Source organism: Ambystoma mexicanum, chromosome 3p (genome assembly GCF_040938575.1).
Source record: "Ambystoma mexicanum isolate Mex_15411 chromosome 3p, UKY_AmexF1_1, whole genome shotgun sequence".
Classification (NCBI taxonomy): domain Eukaryota; kingdom Metazoa; phylum Chordata; class Amphibia; order Caudata; family Ambystomatidae; genus Ambystoma; species Ambystoma mexicanum.
The window spans coordinates 673,991,979-674,013,090 of record NC_090925.1 but is presented as its reverse complement, the minus strand read 5'-3'; the positions used below and the strand labels follow the sequence as shown (position 1 = coordinate 674,013,090).

Here is a 21,112-nt window from a genome sequence, read left to right as displayed (position 1 = left end):
CAGACATGATCTACCTCCTGGAAGAAAGGAGAGTAGCCCTAGAGGAGAAGCAGCAGAGGGACTCTGTGATGCAGTGCAAGTTGGAGTTTGAGGATCAAAAGGATGCCAGCAAGATGTCCAGTGGGAAAGGAAGTGTCTCCGGCAGTGGCTTCCAAGGAAAGTCTAGGCACCACCTACCTAAGGACTTAATCTAGCCTTCAGTGAAGGACATTTTTGACTGGTTCAAAAAGCTGGACTTAGCTCTGCACTTCCAGGAGGCGGAAGAGGTGTTGTGGGCTGTAGACCAGATGTGCAACAATGATGGTTGGAACTGATCTAATCATGTATTTGACTCCAGAGGCCTATCTATTACAAGATGAAGGCTGCCGTCCTCCAGAAGTTGTGCAAGACCCCAGAACAATACCTCAAACGCTTTGAGACAGTTAAGCACCAATTCCTGAACTATCTGAATGGTTGGGTAACATGTAACAAAGTTGACACATTTTTGTGCATGTTTAATCCGATTGCATGTGAGAGCATTCTGAAGCAACGTGAGACTAAGTTAAACCAGCATCTAATGGTCAAAAGTATCACAGATCCTCAGGTGCTTTTAAGTGCAGCCGATCAGTTTGTGGGTATCCACGTCCAGAAAAAGAACATGGTTAGGGTATCCAAACTTGAGGACAAGGGGGTAAAGAAAAGTAAATCTAAAGAAGGTAAGCACAAAGGTCTACACTCTCCTATCAAGAAAGTGCCCCAAAGACCAGAGAGGAGAGTCCACACACCTACATCTTGTGCTCCAGCAGAAAGGAGGAGTGAGGGCACCTTAGCACTGGGGCATCCTCACTCACAGCCCCTCAGGGCTGCTTTACCTACAGATATTGGACACATATGAAGGGACATCCCACCTGCAAGGGTAGATACATGCTGGCTGTAGATATCGCTGCGCTCACAGAGGAGGAGGAAGAAGAGGAAATAGTCAACATGGGCATCTAAGATGATGGATTCCCACTTGGGCCTGGGGTTGGCCGAGTGCACCCTACTATCCCAAGGCGGGAAAGGTACTGCATCTCCAACAAAGGCCCTGCTTCCTGCTAACAGAGATCTTTTTTGACCACGTAATCGTTAATGGGCTCAAAGTCTCAGCAATTTGTGACACTGCTGTGAGTATCACCACTGTCCAACGACAGTAGGTGCAAAAGGACAAGATCATCCCTGGTCCTCCCAGATTAGTCAGGGGATTTGATGTTCTCACCTGATGCCCACTGGCTACCATGGAGTTCAGTTGGATAGGTGAAAACTCTCAGCTTCACGCTGCTGTAAAGGATGCCATTCCAGTAGATTCAATCTGACACTGAAATTATTGCTGCAGTCACACGATTCAGTGCCATGGAAGCAGGTCGGGTAGCAAACTTGGCAGCCATAGGTGTAAGGGCTCTATTGGCTGACAAAGGCATACAACCAGCTCTGCCAGTGCTACCCAGTCCGGATGTAGAGTCCACAGAGAAACCTGCTCCTGCTTAAGTGCCTGCTAGGGTGGCATACGACTCAGTAACGTCAGGGTGACCAAGAGGTATACAACACGATCCTGACGTGGAGGACACAGTAGCTTCAGACCTCTCGAGTCTCCCTGAGATAAGTCACTTGTCCTTAGCTGGGGGCCTGAGCCATGCTGACTTTTGCCAAGCACAGCGTGACTTTCCAACTTTGTCAGATCTGCTTTAGCAAGCAGAAAAGCAAGCCCAGGGGGAAGCTCCTAGGATGTTAAAGGCATACAGGGAGAACAGTCTCCTGTACAGTCAGATCAACATTTCTAAGGTGGGAGGCCAGCAGGTGTTTGGTTGTTCGCAAGTGCCACAGAAGGTTCCTTTTGGACTTGGCTCACAATATTCCATTGGCAGGACATCTGGCATGACAAAAACAAACATGAAGCTGTGGGCCCATTTCTTCTGGCCTCCGATGGGGTCAAACATAACAGCATTTGTCTGGGTCCTGCTATTCTTGCCAAGCATCCGGCACAACTGGTGACTCCACCAAGGACCCTATAATTCCACTGCCTGTGGTCGGGCAACCTTTCAAAAGGATAGGTGTGGAGATTGTGGGTCCTTTGGATCCCCAAACCTCCTCAGGAAACCACTATATCTTATCTGTGGTTGCCACACAGTACCCCAAGGCTGTCTCCCTGAGGAGCATAAAAGCCACTGTGGTAACAAAGGCTCTTATCAGGGTACTCTCTTGTGTAGGATTCCCTAAAGAAGCCATTTCTGACAAGGGATCCAACTTCATATCACATACATGAAGTCCATGTGGGAGAAATGCTGAGTAACCTACAAGTTCCCCATGGCCTTTTCATCCACAAACCCATGCTTATTCAGAGGTTTGACAAGACCCTCAAGGGCATAATAGTTGGCTTGGAAGAGCCCCTGAGGAGAAAGTGGTATATTCTCCTGCCATGCCTCCTGTTCTCCTATGGGGAGCTGCCGCAGAACAATGTTGTGTTTAGTCCCTTGAAGTTTATGTCTATCATTCTGTTAGGGGTCAGATAAGTCTGGTGCGGGAAGGATGGAAGGGCAATCCCCAAACTCCTTCACAACAAATAGTGGACTATACAATGCAAGATGGCTAAGTAAAAGGAACAAAACACCCAGAACCCATAGACAACCTTGGATCTCACAAGGCACTGGAATGACCACAAGGCTACCATGGAAGAGTACAGGACAGACCAGATGATCTGGGTCATGAAACCTGTCAAACCCAGCACCCTGCACAACAAGTGGGCTGGGCCCTATGTGGTGCTAGAGAAGATCAGTCAGGTGATCAACCTCATTCATGTGAAGACCCAGAGGTAGACACACCTGGTCTTCCAATTCAGCCAGCTTGAACACCATTACAGCCGGGATGATTTAGTGATGGCTCTGGTCTTGGATGACGAGATCGAGGAGGAGACAGATCCCCTCTCCGAATTGTTCCACGCCGAACCTACTGACGGGTCACTTGAGGGAGTGCAACTTTCCCCAGACCTCCCCAAACAGCAAAGGCTGGACTGCCAGCAGCTGCTGGATCAGTTTACTGGACTGCTCTCACTGACTTCCGGGAAAATTGATTGGTGCATCCATGATATCGACACCAGAGACAGAAAACCGGTGAAAAGTGGGATTCACTGGATGTCTGACAAGGTCAAAGACGCCATCAAGGAGGAAGTCTCCAAGATGTTGGCCTTGCTGGTCATTGAACCGCCCGACAGCCCCTGAGCTAGCCCAGTGGTAATGATCCCTAAAACATCCAGTGGCGGGAAAACCGAGGTCCACTTTTACATGGATTATCGAAGGCAGAAGCACATCCCATCCCTCGGGAAGACAAGCTCATTGATTTGCTAGGCACTGCCAAGTTAATGAGTACCTATGACCTCAAGACAGGTTTCTGTCAGGTCAGGCTGAGTGATCATGCAAAAGAGAGGCCTGCATTCTCCATCACGGAGGGGCACTATCGGTTCACAGTTATGCCACTCTGATTAAAGAATGCCACTGCCAATTTCCAGTGAATGGTGAACCAGGTACTAATGGGGCTGGAAGACATTAGCGTTGCCTACCCAGACGGCGTGGTGGTATTCAGAATCACCTGGAATGACCATTTATCTCATATAAAACAGGTCCTTCAAGCCATGTGGAAGGCTGGCTTGACTAGCAAGTCATCCAAGTGCCAGATAGCACATGGCACTGTGACTTACACCAAGTAGATGGCGGTAAGAAGCAGCCGCTCCAGGCCAAAGACCAGGCGGTGAAGGATTGGTACAACCCCACCACCCAGATACAAGTGAGGGCCTTCCTCTAACTCACAGAAAGACATCCAAGTAGAAGGGTTCTGTAAGGCATCAAAGGAAGAAGAGATCTGTCGAGCTGACAAGAGTGAAGAGAGGGAACTGCGCATAATCCAAAATAGAAGACGCACTTAGACGCATTACCACCACAATTTATACTGTTCAGCAGGACCAAGATGTTCTTTAAGTCCATTGTTACAGCGGTTCAAGCTAATGTTAATGCCAAGCGGCTTCAAATCACATGATGGGAGCTGATGCAGACAATAAACTCAACCATTAAGGTGTTCAACACCATCAAAGATGAATTAAGCGCTATCAGATTAATGCTCCTGCAGAATCGATACATTCTAGACCTTCTCACGAGCATTGAAGGAGGCGTTTGCACCATGATTGGGCCTTCTCGCTGTACATACACTCCAGCCCATGATGAAGAGAATGGGATCCTGACAGAGGCTATCACCCAACTATCAGAACTGCATGCACAAATGGAGGAAAAGACACATGTTGTAGAAAAAGATAGCGACCGGTTATCATGCATCTTTTCTGATAGCAGCATTGATACTAGTGTCATTCACCTACTGAACCATCAGAGTAGCAATATCATAATGCAGGCAGACTACTGAAAAGACTATAGTGATGAAAGTGTTACTGGATGTAGAGACAGAAGAAGACGAGGACAAGAAATACATAATGTGCTAAAGTCACAACTCACGCAGTGTCCTCTGTTCCGACAAGGCACAATGCAGATTTTCCTGCCAACTCTCTTGACTACTGGGGAAAATGGGTATGGTGCGTCCCTGACAGAGATTGCAGCTACATGACCTGGGGTTTGGACGGCCATGCTAAGTATCATAGACATCTAGGATGAGTAACAAATGTTTGGGTCCCGAAACTGCACATGAATAGGGAGGGTTGTTAGTGGAGTGTGGTTGACTTGTCAACCCAGGGGGGGATTAAAGACAGTGGTGCAAGTGTGGCCATTGTGACCCCCACTCAACTTGAAGCCCAAAGGCAGGGAAACAAGAGATGTACATCACTCCTGGGCCCTTCATCACCATTGTCAACGTATCGCAGATGCGAGAAACGTTAGTCGCTCAGACAGCCATTCATACCGTAACCTGACTGATAATATGGAGGAGCTCGAGCTGTCACTGATTGAACAAGTCGACGGACTAGAACTTCAAAAGCTGATAATGTCACTAATGACATCACGACATAGATGCATTTAGACATGAAGCATACATCCATGAACAAAGTTAGACGAGCATTCTTAGTTTAATGCAGATAGACACAAAACAAATGCTTATGACTCATGGTAGCTAGATGACTGATACACTTACACCAGTGAATTATAAGCTACACAGAAACAGCAAGACGCCAAGAATACATACAATCACCTTGCAGATGCTTAACTTAACATGCAACTAATATGGATGGCCATAAGAACAAAGATGGATGTCATAGGTGCACTAAAGTGAACGGGGAAGGCAAGACAGAATTTGAATACATGGGGAAGCTGACAGCCTGGTTCCACAGTAGACAGACAGAACTTCCAGCACAGACATAGTGCATATCCTAGCCAAGGACGAGCAGAGATGGAAAGTTTCCGGTTTACCAAGGCAATAAGACACGTGCAAGGAATACAGCTTAAAATCCTCATAATTACAAGCAGGAGAGCTCCATTTCAAGGCCCACACACGCGTGACCTGGAAGACTAAGACAGTGCCTATTCATTTGAGGCAGATGTAGGAAAGCTGCTCCCATTGAACCAGAGGTGAAATGATACAATTACTACACAGGTTCAAAGTTGGATGTATGCTCTAAGGACTGAGGTGATCAGAGATGGCAACATGATGGGAACATACAGCATGTTCATGATCGTTCCCATTATCTTGAGTTATTCCACTAAGCCTGGTAGCTGTCAGTGTCCCAAGGTTGGGAAGACACGTTCTGTCCAATCCTTAGCTACCTTTCCCATTAAGGCACACTTTGTTGCAGTGACCAAAAATGTCCCTGTTAACCTGCAACTTTGTATTTGCTACATTAAGAGGTGGTCCTAGGAGGATCCACCAGATATAGTGATCCAATAACCAAGCTAACCCCTATTTTCATGGGTGCATTTTTAGGGGGACAGGGGTGTTTTGTCACTCCCCCGACTTTTGTGGCACACCATTTTGTCCCACTCATTTAGCAGGGGCCCCTTTCATTTAGATGCCATGCCCCATCCCAACATTTTCAGCAAAGTTACTTCACTACCTATGTATTATATACTTAATCTTCCTAAACTGATCAATCCCCATCTCTGATAGGTTTTGGTGGACATAACTTGTTTATGTGATGTCATTTATGGTTAAAACGGTGTGTCAAACTTTTGGAGAACGAGAACCTGCGGACTGCTATGCTGATCTAGTGTAATCCCTGTCATTTTGTTTGATAATAAAGACAGCAAACTTTGCCCTATGGTTGAGTCTTGCGTTCTTGCGGCAGGGATTTTGTTGTGGGCCAAGTACCCTCTTGACCGCAAAAGGCTCTGGAGGATAGCTCAGGGGCAACATACTCGCCTTCAAAGCAAGATGACACGGAGCAACAATCCTCGGGTCCGCACTTAGAAACATCTGGGTATTAAGCACGTTATAAATAACCAATCAAATCAAATGAATCGGGAAAGCTGCTAAGAGTGCCCCTGCCACTCCTTTACAACAACAAAGATATTTGGTGAATTGGTCCTTTATTTTCATTTTATTTTTCTTCTCTGGAATGCTACAAAATCGTTGTTACTAAGCACCCCTTCATTTCATCCCCATGCCTTGAAAGGGTATGTGGTGGACTTTATAACATGGGAATGTTTCCACACAGACTACCTTTTCCTACCGGGAGGCCAAGTTATTATTTTTCACACTGTTGAGTTCACAATTTACCAGAAGTGGCCGTCATTCAAAATGCAAATATCGGTATTGGAATTTCTTTGATTAGAAGATACGTTTCTATTACTATCTAGCTCAGAACTGGTAGAATCTGATGGCTACCATGTGTAATTAATTTGAAGTATGGGGAAGTAGATTTGAAATTAAGACAAAAAAGCATGTCAGTCCCTCTGCTTACATTTTTAAGTGTCTATCAGTAGTTTATTTTTACTCATTGCATCTTTCTCACTTTCCATTGTAATTTGTGCTACCAGAGATGTCATTCACGATGTTGTAAGTGATAACATAAGTGATGTCATCAATGGTGTCATCAAAGATTTCATCAGTGTGCTCTACTTTCCAATGAAGTCATTGATGATATAGTGATGTTATTTGTGATATCCCCTGTGGGTCCAGGAGGTGCACAATGAGTCGGCTTTGAGTTAAGGTGGCATAAACTTGAGCACATGCTGAACGATATTATATAGGCTGACGCTAGTCACCCACTAGTGAAGGTGAAATCTAAATCCATAGGAAATTGAAACAATCTATGTCTAATTAACATTTGAGACAAAGTAAGTATCTCCACAACATTTCAGAAATGTACTTTGGGGCCCGGACCCCCAAAACTTGAAAAGTTGTGTGCAAATCTGTGTCATGGTTCAAGAGATGCAAAGCATCAAAAGGAGTGTGTTTTTCACTTTTCCATTCATTTTGCCCTGTGGAAAATGTCAGATATTTGCTCAAGTGTACACACTACACCCCTGGATGGATTTGTGGCAATTGAGAAACAGGTTGAACAGGAAGCGCTTAAATGAAATCCTTTATTGGTTTGCCGTTAATCAGTTCAGTCATTTCTTTTTATTTTGCTGTAGAGTGGAGAGCCTCTGTACCCGCCTCTGTACTCGGAAAGTTAGTTATGTCTCCTACAATGCATTGCTGGTGCCAATGTTTTTCATTACTGAAAAACTCAATATCAATCTAGATTTGTTTTTGCAAGCTGCCCTAAAATTATATAGGGGTGCACATAAGTTACTTGTGAGGCTAGGGTGCATGTGGGTAGGGTAAGAAAGGATGCTTCGTGGTGGTTTGGGGATTGGGGATAATGTATTCTATTTTTTCTGAGCATTTTGCCAAGATCTTGATTTTTTTTTCGAGTGGCAAAAAGAGTAAATAATTCAAAACTATAATTGTGTTGTGACAATCACTGCAATTGTCAGTAAGGGGAAGAGGGGTATTTTAAGTTAGTTTAGGAGGCAATACATGTTTTTAAGAAAAAACATATTATTTAAAGGGATTGTGTTCTAAGTTAACTTAAAATGTGTGGGAGAGGGATATTAAGGGGCCGATGGTAGGTGGTGGTGTTACATTTGCTTGCAAAACATGTATTTGTTTAATTACTTTGAAAAAAGAGTGTGCAACATAAGATCAAGGGAAGCCAATGCTTGTTTACTATATCATTTGTTTTGACTGAACAAGCTATTCATATGACTTAAGAGTGATTGTGTCGCTTCAATCCTGATTGTCAGCAGGAAAGATATCTACATTTTTGCTCCTCCCTCTTGTTCATCACAGTACCTAATTTTTTTATCCTACCAGAACCCCTTCATTTCTCTTCCTTGTCCCAGTACTGAATAGTAATCTTACCTATGCACCCCCTCATCCTCTTTCTCGTCCCAGTCCCAATAGTAATCTTACTTTTACCCCCACATCCCTCTTCCTGTTCCCAGTACACAATGATCTTATCTTTACCCTCACATCCTTATTCCTCGTTACAGTCCCCCAGTCCTCACTCTTCTTAAGTACAGTGCCACACTACCACCACATCACCCTGCCTCATCACACTACATCACTACCACCAACTCACTCTTCCTTGCCACAGTACCCCACTGCCATCATCTCACTCTTCCTCATCACAGTCCCCCACTACCTCTAAGTCACTCTTCCTTGTCTCAGCCGCCGCTAACTCCACCTCACTCTTCCTCGTCATAGTGCCCCACTACCACCATGTCACTCTTCCTTGTCACACTACACCACTACCACCATCTTACTCTTCCTTGCACCATTAACCCACTGCAACCAACTCACTCTTTTTGTCACAGTACACCACAACCATCAAGACATTCACAGCTTTCCACTACCACCACATCACTATTCCACTACCACTGTGTCACTCTTTTTCATCACAGTACCCCACTACCACCATCCTTCTCTTCCTCATCACAGTACCCCACTACCACCAACTCACTTTTCCTAGTTTCAGTAACCCACAACCATCACCTCACTCTGTCTTATCACAGAGCCCCAATACCACCACCTAACTCTTCCCCATCTTATTCCCCCACTATCACTATCTAATTCTTCCTCATAATAGTCCCCCACTACTACTTACTCACTCTTCCTCCTCACAGTACCCCACTACCACCAAATCCCTATTCCTCATAGTACCACACTACCACCAACTCACTCGTCCTTGTCACAGTACCACGCTACCACCCATTACAACCAACTCATTCTTTGTCATCACAATTCCCACTACCACCATCTCACTCTTCATCACAGTCCACCGCCACCCCTATGTTACTCTTCCTCATCATAGTACTCCACTACCACCAATCTGTTCTTCCTCTTCACAGCTTCCCACTACCACACCATCACTCTTTCTCATTACTGTACCCACTATGACTGTGTCACTCTTCCTCATCACAGTACCCCACTACCACAAACTCACTCTTCCTTGTTACAGTCCCCACACCACCATCTCACACGTCCTCATAATAGTCCCCCACTACCACCAACTCACTCTTCCTCATCACAGTACCCCATTACCACCAAATCACTCTTCCTTATCACAGTACACCACTACATCCAAATCACTCTTCCTTGTCACAGTACCCCACTACCACCGCCTCTCTGTTCCTCATCTCATTCCACCAGAACCGCCATCTTACTCTTCCTCGTAACAGTCTCCAGAGGTCTTCCACTACCACATCATTCATTATCTTCACAGTACACCACTACCACCAAATCACTCTCTCTCGTCACAGCACCCTACTACTGCTAACTCACAATTCTCATCAGAGTACCCCACTACCACCACCTCACTCATTCTCGTCACAGTCCCCCACTACCACCACCTCACTATTCCTCAATACAATAACCTCACCTCACTTTTCCTCATCACAGTTCCCCACGACCTCCACTTCACTCTTCCTCATGGCAGTGCTGCAATACTACCACCTCACTTTTTCTCATCACAGTCCCCCACTATCACTGTCACCCTTCCTCGTCACAGTACCCCACTACCACCAACTCACTCTTCCTCATCACAGTAACCATTAGCATCAAGTAACCCTTCATCATCACAGTACCCATTACCATCAACTCACCCTTCATTTTCACTGTTCCCCACTACCACCTCATCACTGCTGTCACAGTACCCTATTAACACCAATTAATTCTACCTCATCACAGTCACCCACGACCACCATGTTACTCTTCCTCTTTACAGTCCCCCACTACTCACTCTTCCTCTTCAAGTTCCCCCACTACCCCACCTCACTCGTCCTCATCACCATCCCGAACAAACGCACTTCATTCATCCTCGTCTCAGTCCTTCATTAACCCCACCTCAATCTTCCTCGTCACAGTACACCATCTATTGGGCGCAGACAAAAAGGATTAAATATTTGATACACGTGTTGTTTCATAGCTGAAAACAGATCATGACAACAAATGATATGAATTAGTTATGTTATAAGAAAAAAGGCAGAATTAGAGGTGGTGGGAGGTATAATATAACACAATCCTTGAAATTCAGTGAAACAACTTCAGTTAAGGGACAGTTAAGGTGAATAAGTTCAGAGCAACAAAGCCCTTGAAATTCATTGCACAAACATTAGTTGAAGCACTCTGAATGTGAAATAATATGATGCAACAAAACCATTGATGTTCAGTGAAACAAGTCTAGTTGAAGTCACTTTAAAGTGCTGATTTAATGTCACAAAATGCCTGAAATGCAGCAGGATTTGAATGTTACTCCACATTAACTAGCAGGCTCCAATTGCACAGTCCCTAAGCACCCTGGTGACATCACAAATGGCATCACATATGGAAACACTCAAGACATCCTCAATGATATAACTGGTAACTCAGATCTTGTATGCAAGTAGAGAAGTACCATTTAAAATGCGTGTTTCTGCATATAAGGGTGGATTCAATTTAAAGTCTGACTGTATTTTGCATTTAAAATTATTGTCCATTTACAACCATGGTATTCTTATACACCAGAGTTACCCTATGCAAGGAAGACATTTGGGTAGTACAGTTACGACTTTGCTCCACATCACCGAAGAATACAACATGCATGAGTAGGAACAGTTTCTGAAATCATTGCATCTTCATATATCAGGCAATTTACTGTTAGCATAACAAATCAAAAGGTAGCAGAAGGGGTAGAAGGATATCTCAGAGGCAACGCGTTTGTCTTGGAAGCAAGACAATGCGTGCAACACAGCATTGAATCCTGATCCCACACTTAGAAACCACTCCCTGGTATTAAGCACGTTATCAATGAAAAATAAAATAAATACAAAATAGCCTTTGACCATATCAAATGGTAGAGGTTGGGGCAGATGGCCTGCCAGGGTCAACAGTGTTGGAAAACACGTTCATGTTGTGTGGATACATGGTTATCAGGACTAGAGTAGCTAATGTACTGGATGGATGAAAGTTGTAATAATGTTAGTACCAAGGTTTGAAGCCGGCATTCCGTAACATGTTTTGGGCTTTGACATTGCCTTTGCTGGGTGGGGCTAGTGGAAGTTGTAATGCAAAATCTCTGGAGATCCAAATGTTGCAGATTGCCACTGTATTGAATCTGAAATTGTATACTGCTATGCGCTATGTACAACACCAACTGTCTGGAGTTCCATACCGTTATTTACAATGATTGATACATTTGCAGACCTACATAAAAGATATGGTATTTCGCATCTGTGCTATATTTGCAAGTACAGTTCCAAATGATTCATAAAGACTGTCACTTATCAGTAAGGTAACTGAGGAGGTCATACATGGTGCCCTATCTGATTTCTCATATGATGTCATCATTGACGGCATCTGACATGTCCTAAGTGATGTCATATGTGATATCATCAGTGATGTAATTTGTGATGCCTTCTGTGTGCTTAGGGGCTGTTTAACGGGGGCCTCATAGTTAAGGTGACATAGCTCCCAACCCTTGCTGTATTTCAGGGGTGTTGTGGCATTATAATGGCACCATAAAGTCACTTCAACTCAGGTGTTTTGACTGAATATATATAATTAAGTGTGTGTGTGTGCTAAGTATGTCTGTTAAAATGTTGTCCCTTGTGCAGACCAGGCTTTACATGGCTGGCTCCACTTTGTGAATAGCAAAGCTCCACCAGGCCCCTAGCTAACGGGTCTGGTGAGCAGAGCGCAGCTCCAGGTTGTGCCACATGTACAGAAGTGGCCACTGTCCCCATCTCACAGGACATCTCCCAGGCAACTCATGAGCCTGAAAGCACAACAGAGCCTCAACCAGCAGCACACTGAGTCCTGTCTCAGGATATCCAGTGTGGCTCCCACCATAGGTACATCCAGTGATGCCCCTGCCACCACAATCCAGCAAAGCCCTTGGATGGACAGGGCAACCAACGGAGGCCCCTGCCTCAAGCTCTTGAACACACCAGTGAAGCCACACATTCACAGCCAAGCAGGAGGTGCGCCGATCGCATGGCTCATGGATCCCAGAGGACAGCTGCCAGTCAGCCGAACAGAGGAGAGCGAGGCAAATGGAGCAGAATATGATACTTTGCCCTTGATAGCTCATTTATGTTGGTATACGTAAACATTGTATAATAGACCTTACTTACACATGTCCCAGACACAGAACCTCAACATACAATGGTAACATGAATAGAGTCGCCAGCAATATTAGTGGAAGACGGATAATGCAGGACATTAGAAGCCCGATACATGATAGCCTTTGAGTGTTGAATTCTGACATATGGTTAGGGTGGGTAGGTTGGAATTTGGTCGAGGCTCTCTTTTGTTCAGAGTAGGTTGCACTTCTGTGCAGCTCTGGCAATGTTGATGGAGGTGGTGACTGTTAACTCAACGCGAAAGGCATTCCAGTAAATTGGATTGGCATGGTGGTAGACTTGGATGGGGTGATGGTGTTGAGGGCTCAGTGGGAGGAGACATTGCCAGGGATAAAGTGGCTACTGGTTTGGGTGAGATGGGGGTTCAAGGCCACGGATGAATTGAAGTTGTGTGTCTGTAATTGGACAAGGCCTCTTTCATGATTCAGGAGTCAGTGTACCTGGTGCCAGGAGGCAGATGCGGATCTGTGGACCCTGAGAAGCATGATGTTGGTAAAGGTGAGGAGTGTGTCTATGGGTTGGAAGGAATAATGTGCTGTACCTAGAAGAAGACCCCAGATGTCGCCAGATACAGATTTTGTGAGGATCAGGGTAGAGGTGAAGGCTGATGGAGACTGATTTCTAATACTCTCTCTGTCCCTCATACTTTCACCAACCACCACTTGGTTAGGAGACATGGATGTAATGTTGTGCCCCTTTACGAAGTAACGGGTCCCTGCTAAGGTCTCGTGGCTATTTCACATGTAGCTGACCATGTGACTACACTAATAAAAGGGACGTGTGGTTTCCTGCTCTTGAATCAATACACCGGCTCCTGCCTACTGTGTCGTTTTTCTCCACTGTGATACTGACGCTGCGTAGCAGGCAGAGGGCCTACCCAGCAGGGCCGTCCAACAGGACAGTGCTCTTGCTGGGCATCGCTGTCCCTGATGTCACCCGTGTGCAGCAGAGCCCCTGCTGGGCAACTCTGCAGGTGTGCGCCGGTGCCTCCGCTGGGCAACGCCGGCCGCGTTGGCCATGATGGCATGGGTGCCCAGAGGCCATTGAAGCGCTCTGTGATCACAGGCTGACAGTGTGCCTCCCTGTCCTTTGTGCATCAGCTGGTTGTCTCCCAGCACCTATACACCCGGACCCTGTGCCCTGGGTCCAGGCATAACAATGGAGTCGGCGTCGTCCTATGACATGGTTATAGAATGTGTATTCTATACGTGGGACGCCCCTTCAATAAATGTTAATCCACAAACTGAAGCTTGTTACGTTGTTTACAAGTCCGTCTCCTTCCGCCTCCTCTCTCTCAATACACAGTCCTCTGTTTTAATTCCCCATGTTTCCCTCAGTGGCTGTTACCGAGCGTTGATAAGATCCCCGCATCAGAGCGCAAACCCTATTCATAAAGCTGTGGAGGCGGGCAGGGCCCCAAAGCAAACACAGCTGCTATTTGTGTCTGCGGATGCACAAATAACAGGTCTCCCTCCATGTTGACTTAACATTTTTTTTCTTCATGTTGAAGCAGTGCAACAGTAACCAGGATTAGCAGCCGCCGGCAACCTTTCCCTGTGGCAAAGGGCCAATTCCAGAATCCAAGAGAAGAAGGTGGACACAGAGGGTCTGAGAAGGGGGGGGCTAAAGGGCAGGCTGGTGTGCTTCCGAGTGCATCCGGTGAATGGCTGCCGCTATTTTATGCAAAATGCGTAGGCAGGCCGCATGTCGGAAACCTGTTGGGACATTAAGCCTTGGTAAATATTTAACTGCCCAGAAACGTGGAGCGAATCCTCTCTCTTCAGCCTTAGACCAGTGAAGGGGTGGTTGTAGAAATAAAATTGAGAGGATACAAGGGGCCATCATGTGAGAGATTGAGGGGGGGGCAGAGAGGGGGCGTTCTTGCTGGTTCATTCGTCACTCCTATCACTGTACCCTTAGCAGACTACGTCAAATGAGTGTGTTAGGAGCAATGAGGCACTGATGGAGAAATGCCTGAGTACTCCAATGGCCCCCTTGTCCTACATTTTAATGGATTTTTTAACCAGACCAGCGATTGCCATGTGCTGCACTAGCTCAAATATTGCCCTGGTTCAAAATGCATTTTTTGCAATAGGGTTGTTTTTGCCCAGTGCTTACAGCACCAGTGCAACGTTCCTGGCATAATGCCTGTTATGTCACACTCGTTTCCCCATAAGAATTAACTTTTTTTTTATTTCATTTTTTTACCACGGAACACAAATAGTCCAATGCCCAGTAATACATACAAAGCAACTGGACTCACTGAATGCACTTTATAACTGCCCATGCAGAGCTTCCATAGAGATACGTGGGCCTGCGTCAAAGTGACGTTCTCTTGCCGCCACTGTGTTTAGTGCTTTAGTAATGGAAGACATTCCATGGACAACGCTGCTCAGCATCACATCACATGGATCTGCCTTCCAGCCCATGCCTCTACAGGGAACACTCTCTTCCTCCCAGACCCTGCGGCCGCTTCGCCTGACCTCTCCATGGCGCAGCAAATCCTACAATGCAAGTGCTGCTGGCTGTAAAACAGGACCTGGCTCAAGGCTCCACATGTGTCTTCAGGGATGGGTTGGGATTACGAATAGATCTGGGCACCCAAAAAAAGTGGGCTACACTCACAAACTGCAGCTCCTCTGAGACCCCCTCGGTGTGCACCTACGTGCTGCGCACCATCGCTTCCTTGCTAGGGTGTGCGTTATGCAGTGGTATAAGTGTACCGTAAAAAGTAGTGGAACTGTGGTCTCGGCAGGGGAGAGGGCGAGCGGAAGCATAGGGCAGCATGTGACAAGGTGTTGGGGCAGGGGCATTGCAATAGTCTAAGTGACTACTAAGTCTCCAATTAAAACTTTACACTTGCACAAGGACATGAATGGACACATCCTCTGTATATAATGGTGAATATGGTTGTAAAATGTACAGGAATGGTAAACAGAAAGAAATAAAAGTAGTGGAACACTGCTCCCGACCGTGCCCGCTCACTTCGATCACTGCCTTTATGAATCTCATACATACATACTTGTCTCGGGAGGATAGCTCAGGGGCAATGTGCTCGCTTAGAACCAAGACAACACTGAGCAACACAGGTTCGGTCCCCTATCATACCATACATGTATCATGACCTTTAGCACAAGCATGCTTGAGGAGAGTTTATGTTAGGTTTTAGGAAACATTTTTGAGAAATGGTGCATTTGAAAGCACATTAGGCTAACAACACTGGTCAAAACTCTCCCCTGTGCAGACCACTATGTCATCTACAGAACCACACTATACCACAAATCCAATTGAATCGGTTAGGCAGGCCCTTCAGGAACTGGCCTATAGGCTACTCTGAGCCTATATGCCATACGGTGGGCACTGGGACGCTATGCCTGAAGTGTTGGAAGTATAAAACACCCTGTGTCCTGTGGCCATGTATTCCTGTGCTTAGCAGAATCCTTTTGCCTTTTGAGGGGTAATAGTATTTTAATAAATGGAGCTCCAGCTGCTAAGAGGGTCCTTGAAATTACAACACAGGATCTCATTACGAATTTGGTCGTAATTCCACTGTAAATCCGCAGATTTACACCCAATATCATTTACGAATACCTCCATTTGGTCTTGTAGGTTTACCATGGGATTACAAGTGGTGGTAATTGCCAATTTTTGGAGTCGTGGATTTCTGGTGGATTTACTGTGGGTGGAATTACAGCACACTAAATCCACCGATTTTTGGAGATTAAGGGCCTCAATACACCGAATCCATTGCCGCAGGATATCAGGCAGTTTATTCAGGAAGTCCCCATTCCTGTGGAGTCCAATACGCCACAGGAATGGGTTCATGAAAGCATCAGCATCGTTGATAACGGTGTCGGTGCTTCTGTGAAAACTCTGCCGTCCGGGGCCGTTGCGCCGGGCTGGTCAGACCACCACTTTTTCCCTGCACTGCCGAACTCGTAATGAGGCCCGTATAGCCTTCCGTGAAATGCACATAAAACAGCAACAATTTCGACTTGGGATTGCAAGACAATCTTTTCCTAAAAAATTGACATGTGAATCAGAAAGGGAAATGTGCACACACAACACATATCATCATGCATACACACTACAAACCCACACTGCCTACCGCTGCAATAATGATTCCTTTACTCCCAGAGCCAGGTGGTTGATTAAGGTGAAATGCATGCAATTGTAGTATGTGGCTGCATCTCTAGCTGCACAGACTGTTGGTGTGTAACCATGACTTCACCTGCAGCAGGGCCGGCCTTAAGGGCAGCAGCGCCCTGGGCGAATTGGCGCCCCCTCTCGCCCACCGCGCCCCCCTGGTTAACAGGGGGCGGGGTGGAAGGGGCGGGGCAAGGAGGGGCCACTTTTTTTTTTAACCTCCTCACTTCGGGGAGGAGGTTAAATAGGGCACGTTAGCACCGCATTGAATTGAATGAGCCCACCGCCGCGGGTTCATTCAATGGCAATGAGGCGCCTGCCATGCCTTCTGCCACCAAGCCAGCTCGGGGGAGCCCTTGAAAGACTCCCCAGAGCTGGCGCGGTGTGGGGTAATGGTGCCTTTTCTTGTCAAAGTGCCCGCGGCAGAGGGGCGCATTTAAATGCACACCCCTGCCGCAGGCACATTTTACAGTAAAAGGCCACCTGCTGCATCTTCTCCCACAACGCCAGTTGGGGGGAGCCCTTGAAAGACTCCTCCGAGCTGGCGTGGCGGGGGCAAAAGGCGCCCCGGACGGTCGCCCGGCTCGCCCCCGCCTAAGGTCGGCTCTGACCTGCAGAGAATGTTAATGGAAAATATGCTAAATACAAAATCAATTGCCCCCTTCAGCAAGAAATGCACTGTGTATGGCAATATACGGCTAGTGTAGGCACTGTGGTCAAACACACACTCAAACGCAAACAGGTAGAAACATACACACTCATAAGAAAATGGCAACAGACTTCCCCCACCCAGAGCCTCATATAGAGAGGTTGGAGCAGAGAGACGGGCAGACACTCGTAGGCACACTGACCCAGTCACAGTCGGACAGACAGTTGCATGCACATAACGTGAAGAGAGGTAGTTGGCCATCTAGACAGGCAACAGGCTACTGTACTAGTCCCCTCCCCCTAGAGGTGGCCTATAGCTGCCGGAGAGGGGATGACGGCAAACATGGTGCTGAAGGGAAGGTGCTCTACGGCCGCAGCCGCCACCGCCGCCGCTGACTTGCAGAAGCCCCCGGCACCCCCGGGCTCACGCTCGGCTGAGCCTGCACGCACTATCTCCCTGCAGCATCCGCAAATCCTAGATGGCAGCCGGCGTCCCTTCTAACACTACCCAAAACGCAGTCATGGCCTAGGCGGTGCATGCCAAGAGGAGGCAGGGAGGCAAGGATGCCGCCAGGGGTTTAAGAAGAGGAAGTGCAAACCTGGCAGACATGCTGGGGGCTGCGACAGTGGCGCCTCGGGTGCTGCTGGGCGGCAGGGCTTCTCCGGTGATCTTCATGAACCCGTCGGTGTCCCTCCTTCCTCTCCCACATACAGTCCACGCGCACGCACACCCACCCCAACACGCACACTCGGGCACACAGGCACGCACACACTTCCCTCCCGCGCTTTCACACTCTCCCTTTCTCGCATGCACACACGCACGCACTCCCACGCCAGGGCTCTCCCCCTTCTGCCTTACAAGACAGGGCTGCTAAAAATAGCCTCCTCCTCGCGCCTGGCATGGAAGCTAGCACGTCCTAGACATTGGCTGCATTTGTTCCATCATGTCTCCTGACAAGATGCCTCTCCCGCGCTCTGCCTCCGCATCTTATAGCCGGGCGGCGGGCCGGGCGCACTCGCAGCCTCACTCGCCGAGGGCATGTTGAGCGCCATGTGTAGGTAGCTCACGGGTACACTCGGAGAGCCCGAAGCAGATCCTTTCCCGGAAGCAGCAGAGCCCCATTTAAACAAGAGTGTCAGAGCTGCCCAAACGAAAACTAACACAAGAGAAGACACGCTTAAACTTTCGGAACTTTACTCTCAAGCGATCAATCTAATGATTGGCCGGAGCTTAATCTGAACAGATCCACTGGGCTTATTTTCCGATTCGTTAAATAAATCATTATTTAGCTTCATTTATAACCTGCTAGAAGTTCCCTGCAGGTTGGGTGGCTTGAAGGAGCATGCATTTAAACATAATCGAAATTAAAAACGTAATAATAAAGTTTAACTCTAGGAAGTAAACACAGGCACTGGTAATCAAATGTGACTGTTCAGGTTTAACATAATTTAGCTCCCATGAAGCCAACAGGGCAGTCATGATGGTGGTATTGTAGACTTCAGTGTGGGGTCCAAGTATATCTTGTCTTGTTTGTGAAAAAAATGTACATATTAGCATCACAAAGGCATCAAACGCAGCATTACAGTGTTAGAATCACTTTTTAGAGGTTGCAGTGTTTAACAAGTGCATTCATGTAAGTGTTTGTTAGCGGCAGTGTGGTATTCTTTTATAGCAAAGGGACATGTTTTAGCTCCCTGACACGCGGTGCTTCATCAGGACTTACGTACATTGCTCCACTATGAATCTCATGTTATTTCACTAAAATGTCAGCTTGCTAGTTAGGCAGTTTTTTCCTCGGAGCTCATCCTTTTTCCCTTCAAGTTTGTTTATCACATCAGTAGTTCTGGGTGCTTTTTTTTAACATTACCAGAGGTTTATAAAAAAGTCCCAGGCCCTCATTAGGAGGTTTCTGGTAGGCCGCTGGCAACCTCGGCCTACAGTTTCTGCCACCCGATATCCTGGTAATACCGGGATACTACAGGCGGCAGCAGAACGGTAAGTTCCCATTCCATGGAGTCCCATAGCACTCCATGTGAATGAGAAAACTGAAGTACCAGCATCGTTATTGTAGCAGTGCTAGTGCTTCAGTGATTTATCTCCCATAGCGGCTTGAACTACCAACAGGTCAGGCATGCCGGTAGTTCACTGCCCCTACCGGTAGACTCAGAGTACGCATGTCCGGAAAAGGTGCCAATAACCGTTATTACCAGCACTTTTTTAAAGACTGGCATGTTCGTAATAAATTCTTTTAGCATTTTCTCCAACAAAATATCTTCCCAGCCTTGCTAAATCCCAAAGTATTTGTGAGTGCCCTTACTGCAGCACAGGACTCTGAAAGAAAGGGATGCACCACTTCTCCAGCATAAGCGAGGCCTACTGGGAACAGAATACACACCAGGCTCGAATCCACAGCCTGAGCCATAATGAAAGATCCATCTGCGGCTGCAAGAATCACCCGCTAGCTCTTAGGACAAGATCGCCAGAAAAGCACTAGAGAAAGAAAGACAACCTGTTGGTGCATCCAGCACCCTAAGCCCGCTCTCTTCAATTGCCGCTCCAGGGACATTGATGCATGAGCCCAACATATCACTCTTATAACTTTGCAGACTACAACCCATAGGCATGTCACAGGGCCTGCATCACTGCTCCGATCCCTCGGCTAACTGGCTTAGATCTTTTCTTGGCTTACAAACTGCTTTTGTAACCAGGGATAATGCACAGTCTCTCAAGGCGATGTTGACCTGTGAGGTCCTGCAGGGATCCTGCTTGTCGCCACTTTATCCACATAAAACCACTGTGCAATCTTCTATCTTCACTGGGTGTCGGTTTCTCAAATTATGCAGACGACACCCAGATGGTGATAGAGCTGTCAGGCCTTTACAGCAAGGACCTAGAGAAGGTTAACACAATTTTTCATGCCATACAGTTTTCGATGGACCCTGAATTCTTTGGCACTCAATAACAAGAAAACGGAGTTGCTCATTCTGGGTACGCCGGACAAACTTAATCACCTGGATTCCTCCTGTGGTAGTTTCTGCATCGCAGGTAACATCAAAAAGGTTTCTGATCATGTGAAAACACAAGGGGTCTATTTTGACTCCCACCGCACATTCAAGACGCATGTTCTTCATCTTAAATCTTCCTGTTCTTTCTATATTCATCTAGCAGTCATTATTAACACAAAACTAGACTACTGCAATAGCCTGCTTATTGACTCTCCCCAGGCAAAAGTAAAAAGCTTACAAGTGATCCAAAATGGAGCAGTTTGGGCCATTTGCAGCCTTGGTCGACATACTCATGTCACTGATGCTCGCAGAAGACTGCACTGGCTGCCCGTTAATCAAAGAATCAGATTTAAAGGCACCATGTTAGTTCATAACTGTCTAACAGACAAAGGGCCTCATTACACGGTAGGCGGTAAGGGTTTACCGGTACCGGTATTTTACCAGTACCGGTAAATCCTTACTGCCTTAAAACGAGGTCTCTTTGCGGGTTGGAGAAATTAACGCCTGCTTTTTGCAGGTGTTAAAAACCAACCCGCAAAGGGACCAGGAAGCTAATTACGGTACTGCAATTTGCGGTGCCGTAATTAGCACCTTCCCCATTCTCATTATGCCCTATGGGGCAAAAATGGGAATGGGGAAGGGCTATGGGGGAAGGGGGAATTACCGCCCCACCAACCTTGGAATAGGGCGATAATTCCCCTTTCCAC

General features: G+C 46.8%; 1 protein-coding gene across 2 annotated transcripts in view; it reads right to left on the bottom strand.

The window, feature by feature from the left end:
- Positions 1–18,238, bottom strand: part of CPLX2 (complexin 2) — a 1,259,387-nt gene extending 1,241,149 nt beyond the window's left edge. For both annotated transcript variants that reach the window (XM_069651446.1, XM_069651444.1), the window contains exon 1: positions 17,999–18,238. The gene's annotated coding sequence lies outside the window, so the exon portion shown is untranslated. The remainder of the gene's footprint in view (positions 1–17,998) is intronic.
- Between the last annotated feature and the right edge of the window lie 2,874 nt (positions 18,239–21,112).